General features: G+C 31.4%; 1 non-coding gene across 1 annotated transcript; it reads left to right on the forward strand.

The window, feature by feature from the left end:
* The first annotated feature begins 5,087 nt into the window (after nt 1–5,087).
* On the forward strand, nt 5,088–5,187 carry LOC148307898 (small nucleolar RNA U3). Its single transcript, XR_015837768.1, has one exon. It is a non-coding gene; the product is annotated as a small nucleolar RNA U3 (small nucleolar RNA).
* Nucleotides 5,188–6,154: the final 967 nt, after the last annotated feature.

Below are 6,154 nucleotides of genomic sequence, written 5' to 3' on the forward strand. Positions count from 1 at the left end.
ATCCTATACGAGATTGTGATACTCGAATTCGGAGAAATAAAATATATCAACAATTTGTTTTGACACCTTTGTCGTTGGTATGTAACGACTTTCCCATCGTCATCATAGGGTGGAGTGAAAAAAATATATATGTTCCTCAGCCAAGAATTTGTTTTTCATTTTTTTGTGTAAAAACGACAACTGTACAGAGATAAATATTATATTTTATATTCTATTCCCAATAAGCTGTATTCTGGATATGGTTGGATAGCCACAGTTAGTGTCGCTCAGTCTGGTTAAATGTAAAATAAATAAAATAGAAAGCACATATTTTTTTATAAATACAATAAAATTTCGCAGTGATTTGAAACAAATATTATTTTTTTTAACTATGAAACAAAAATAAAACAGAAAATATTAAAAATGATGGATGCAGTTATCAAGAAGCAAGCTATCCGCCATAAATAATGTTCATTTTTTAGTGTTTTGGAGTTACGTTAAATAGATGGCGTTGCCATTGATGAAATAATATTTTTTGTCTGTCATCTATTACATATTTATTTATACAGATGGATTTAAAAAAAAACAATAATAATGCAACGTTATGCCTTAATTTCAACGCAATCGATGAAAAACTTTAGGAATTAAAAGATTTTGAACAAACGACATTAACATTTTTATTTGTTAACATGTTTTTTCTTGGGGAAAATTAAGAAAAAAATATTTAATTAATTACATTTCTTATTATTATAATACAACACAGTTATAATTTGATTAATGTTTAAAAAAAAACACAACAAAATTATCACCAAAAAATGACGTACATATCTCTTCAGATTTTTGATAAATATATGCTTTCATTTAATTTAAAACGTTTAAAAATATATTACAATCATATGAGTATTTTTTACAGTCCTGATAAGTTATTTGCAATTAAATATTCACGTGAATAAACATTTCTTTAGAATATTGACCCTGCCGGAAATTGAGCCCGAGACCTTATGCGTGCCATTGATACGTGCTAACTACTCCCCTACGGTTGCAAAGACAAAACATCTCATCTTGGTTAAATTGATTCGAATCCCTATTATTTCCGAGGTAAACTCTGGAAAGAATTTTCCCGTGGAGGGATTGCTTGTGTTGTAAAATAGTTATTTGTGTGGGGTAGAGGGATGATGAATTCAGAAGAAAGAATAAATATTTATAGACTATTACATAGCAATGTAATGTTAGCAGAGAAGTAGTTAGCACATTTGGCTACAGTACTGAAGGTTTTGAGCTCGATTTCTAAGGGGGACGAAATAAACATATAATTTAACTCTTATATTTATTAAATACCATTCTAATCATCTTGCCTGCTATCATTAACGATCATAATAATACTGCTTTAAAACAATGCTGTGCCTTATGCACCATTGGGTGCGGATGAAGGTAAGGAGAAGAAGAGTAATCCTTTCTAGAATTACCCAATATTTAAAAAACTTATTCGTTTGCTCAACAAACAATTTTATGTTTATGACTTTGTTTTTACCTTAGCAAGCAGTAATAATACACAAATAAATAGATTTTATAGATTTCGGTTCTTAAAGGGCTATTTTATTAGTTGAATACTGTTAAAATTTGCAGTTCTTGTGTTTTATTTTCTTCAGCGCTTTTGTTCGTCAAAACAGAGCCGTAAAACGAGACATAATAAAATGTAGTTTTTGCCAATGGAGATGAGTGTTGTTTCGGGCCACCCGATTGATTGCCCATCACACATAGAATCGACACTCAAGACACTCGATAAGGGTTAGCTTTTTTCGCAGTTCACATTTAACGTGATGGCTATCGTAAACTTCGCTAAAGTTATAACAACAGTTAAGAAACACGCAGAAAAGTGATTTGTGAACAAACAAGAAAGCTTGTAGTAGCTGACGACTTTCCCCTTCGGGCATTTCAGCCATTGCTTTGCCTTCACTTTTTCTATCAACGATAAAATGGAACACATAAGAGATTTCCATTACTCGCTGGAGTGAAATGGAAGAAAAAATCTTTCGGAATACTGACTGTTATTTTCTTGATCCGACATATTTAAGCACACAAAAAGCACCTCAATTTTTCAAACTACGTTTCCTAAAAATATGTATTTTAACTATAAATTTAACATGGAGTTCAGCAATGTGTAAAACACATTGAATATGTATTTCAATCCTTTATGACACTTGAAGGAAAAAGTTATTTTTATATTGTTAACATTTTAACATAGGTGAAAGAGAATATGGAAGTCAGGGCTTACAACATATTATAGGCTGATTTAAGTAATTACTTTATAGACGTGTAATATTTACCATTCTTCCCATTATTGTAAATACCCACACATTCATAATTTCCTTCATCTATGTTGAGATGTCAAAAATGTAAAAGTAACTCTTAAATGGAGAAAACACATACACATAAAGCATTTGTTATATCACTCACTCCTTTCAAGAACGTCATAAATAAAAAAAAAAACTAGATATTTCAGGAGAACGTTTTTTAAGTTCAAAAATATTATACGATGTGTTAAAAATAAATATCAAGCCACTTACTAAACTGTTTACTGTGTAACAGATCTTTTTAGGTAAAACCAGAAGGTTTTTTCTCCATTTGAAAAATATTAAGTATATTTAAAAAAATAATTAAACAATACCTTTTCCTAAGAATCCAAAAACAACACTTTCTGCCCTGTAGCGGGTAAATACTAAGTTTAAAATATGCCTCTTTTGCTGGGATATAGAATATTTTCTGGGTATTCCGAAAACACGCACAACTGAAAATTGACGATTTTTTATTTATGACGTTCTTGAAAGGAGTGAACGATATGTATAAGAGTGCGCTGAAATTGAAGATTTAGATCTTACGTCAATTTGAAAGAAAGAAGGTTAAAAAATTTAATTAGGAAAGGTCTACGCCACACATTTCATAATCTAACCAGTTATTGGAAATATTAAAAAAATTAAGGTAAAAATTTTACGAATATTTTTTTCGTTAATAAATATTTTTTAATAGGTTTTTCCATAAAGCCAACTTTGCAAAAACAGTTTTTTCCATTTTATGGGATGTCCGGCGACGGGTGCAGATATTATAAAAAAAGTTTTACAGGATGATATCGAAACCTTTTCGTCCGCCACCCGTTTTATATGTTTTATTTTATGACCGTGACGATCGGAGAAATTTGTGTAATTTGAAAAATTCCAGCGTCACCGCAACATTGACGCGAAAACTTTATCGACATATTTATGAGATGCCTTTGTCATTTTGACCTTCGCATAACACTTTCGTATGGGTACGATTATTTTTTATGACGTCACAACGTATTTTAAAATACCTATCAAAGTTAATAATGTAATTCTAAATGTATACTCCATGTGCATTATCGATATTATTAAGAAAAGTGTCATTTTTTTAATGTTTTTCGCTGATACTTTGTGGCACATTTTGTAAACTTTATGAAAATAAAACAACTTTGTTTTAACCACTTTTTTATTGGTACACTTCATCCAACCTGTTTCGACAAGAACCTTGTCATCATCAGGGTCGTCATCTTTCCTATTGAGGAAGGGTAATTAACTTAAAGTATTTTAATGTTTAAGAATTCAGTACATAAACCCTGATGATGACAAGGTTCTTGTCGAAACCGGTTGGATAAAGTGTACTAATAAAAAAATGGTTAAAACAAAGTTGTTTTATTTTATAAACTTTAAGAAAGGTGTGTTTAGATGGTTTGGACATGTGAAACGTATGAATGAGGAAATAACGGTTAAGCAAATTTAAAAGGTGAGTGTACTTGGAAAGAGAAGCAGAGGAAGACCGTGAAAAACTTGGCACAATCAGATATGCCAAATACATGAAAGCGGCTGGGTCAGGAGTCCTAATAATTGTCAGGTATGTATGAAGAGATGAATGAATGTGGAAGAGGCGAAGAATGTTTGCAAAGACAGAGTGGTGTAGCGTTCGATTCCCTCTGCCTACCCCTGCGGGAAAGCGTCGTGATGGTTTGTAAGTTAGTTAGTTACTCTAAATGGAATAATATTTACTCCAATGTGGAATAATTCAATTGGGAGAGGCAAACAACAATACCGCGAACTGATTAAAAGTAGTGCAAAGAACAGTTATCAAAGTAATATGAAAAAAAGATCAAAATTCTCAACATATTCGCGAAAATCCCAGTACATAGAATAGAATATATCTACAAAACCCCATTAATTATACAACTTCGTAAAGAAAACAATCACTCAAATTTAGAAACAAACGTATCGCAAAGATATAAATATAATTTTAAAATACCCAAACGCAATACAAAACAGTACCAACAAAAATCATATACTAAGCAATAAAAAATTCAACAGCCCTCCGTTTGAAATAAAAATACAAAAACATAAACACTCTAAAAAAGAAACTTAACGAAAACTATATACAGACTATAACAATAAAAAAATAAAATAATTCCCTTGCACCGCATAAAAAAAATAACATTCCCCAGTAATGCTTTTTTTATAATGTATAAAATGTCACTATCTGGCAAAAGCAATGTATTTCATATGCAACGCCGTTCTATACTTAAAAAAAAAACGTCACTTTAAAAAAGGAAAAAAAGGAATATAATCAAACAATCCCATAACAATCCTATATGAAATTGTGATACTCAAATTTGGAGAAACAAAATATATCAACAAATTGCTTAATGTTACAAAATATTTTTTTAAATCCTTTCAAAGATATTGAAAGCTGTCCCACCGCATGCCCAGATCTGATACAGAAGCATCTAGGCTTCCTGACAGATCTGTTTTTTCAAAGCATTTTTTTTAATCTATGTTGCGAAATTTATTGGAAATGTGAGACAATTTAAAATTTTATCCCGATTTAACTGTGAATTTACATTTAAAAGCTTTCAATATACCTGTCAATGCCAATCTAAATAAATACAAGTTTGTAAATCCGTCACCAAATTTTCTAGAAATACCACAGGGTGGGCAGTGAAAGGGATTAGTATTTAGTTCAATTAGTTAGCTAGATCTGATTCCGACCCGACGTTGGCCGGTACACAGACGCTTACAACTCCGACCAGCACAGCAGACGGACAAGGAATAGGGACTGTACTTCACAGGATCATTTCTGTAGTACTTCCTCCCTCTTAACTTATTTTTTTTTTGTAAAGAGAAATATTTGTGTGTTAATTATTTATACAAATACTTCTATTTCATTTTATTTCTGTGAGCCTAAGCGACCCATTATTAGAAATAGGTATCAAATTGTGGTTTTGTGACACCACGGGACCACAACCTAACACAAAAATTCAAAAAGTATATGAGTACTTATTTTTCTATGTTATAAGTATACGGGCATGATTCGAATGAAATTGATTGTAAACGATGTCAAATTTAAACAATGTCAACAACGTCAAATTTTACAAAAAATATCGATTCCCGGCCATTTCGCCAGGTCATAAACGGTAATAATATAGTTTGCTATACCAAAACGATAATCGTAAAAGTAATTAGTAACATTTGATAAATATGTAAGTCACGAACGTCAACATTAAATTACAATTCACTATCAAAGCAAAATAATTTGGTTGTGACTAGTGATCAAAAAAATTTAACACGCAGTTTTTAATGGATTTATATATACATACACGCACTTCTTGCTTCTCCCCAGAGTAGGCAGAGAGAATATCATACCACTCTTACTTTGCAAACTATCTTCGCCTCTTACACATTCATGCATCTCCTTATAGGTACTAGGCGATTATTTCAATTCCTTACCTGACCGCTTTCGAGGATTTAAAATACTTTTTCAAATTGCCAAATTTTCTTCGTTTTTCCTTTAATCCTATTTCTAACAACGTTTGCCTCGTATATTTCTTTCCTTACTCATTTTTTTTACATGTCCAAACCATCTCAATATACCTTTCTTAGTTTTATGAATGTACCTACCTTTTCTCAGCCTTGTAGTCCTTTCCATATTTCACCGTTCGAATATCTAGCATATGTCGTTCTTCCCCACATTTGTCTGAGTGATCACAGTTCGACTGCATTCAATCTGCTTTAACCGTCCTTCCTCAAATCCATGCTTCAATTTCATACATCAGGGTTTGTATTAGGACTCCATTGTTTATAGCCAGTTTAGCTTTCGCTATAAGATATTTATTTACACT

This window comes from Brachycentrus maculatus, unplaced genomic scaffold, assembly GCF_059751285.1.
Source record: "Brachycentrus maculatus isolate JH-2025_06_01 unplaced genomic scaffold, ASM5975128v1 h1tg000185l, whole genome shotgun sequence".
Taxonomy (NCBI): domain Eukaryota; kingdom Metazoa; phylum Arthropoda; class Insecta; order Trichoptera; family Brachycentridae; genus Brachycentrus; species Brachycentrus maculatus.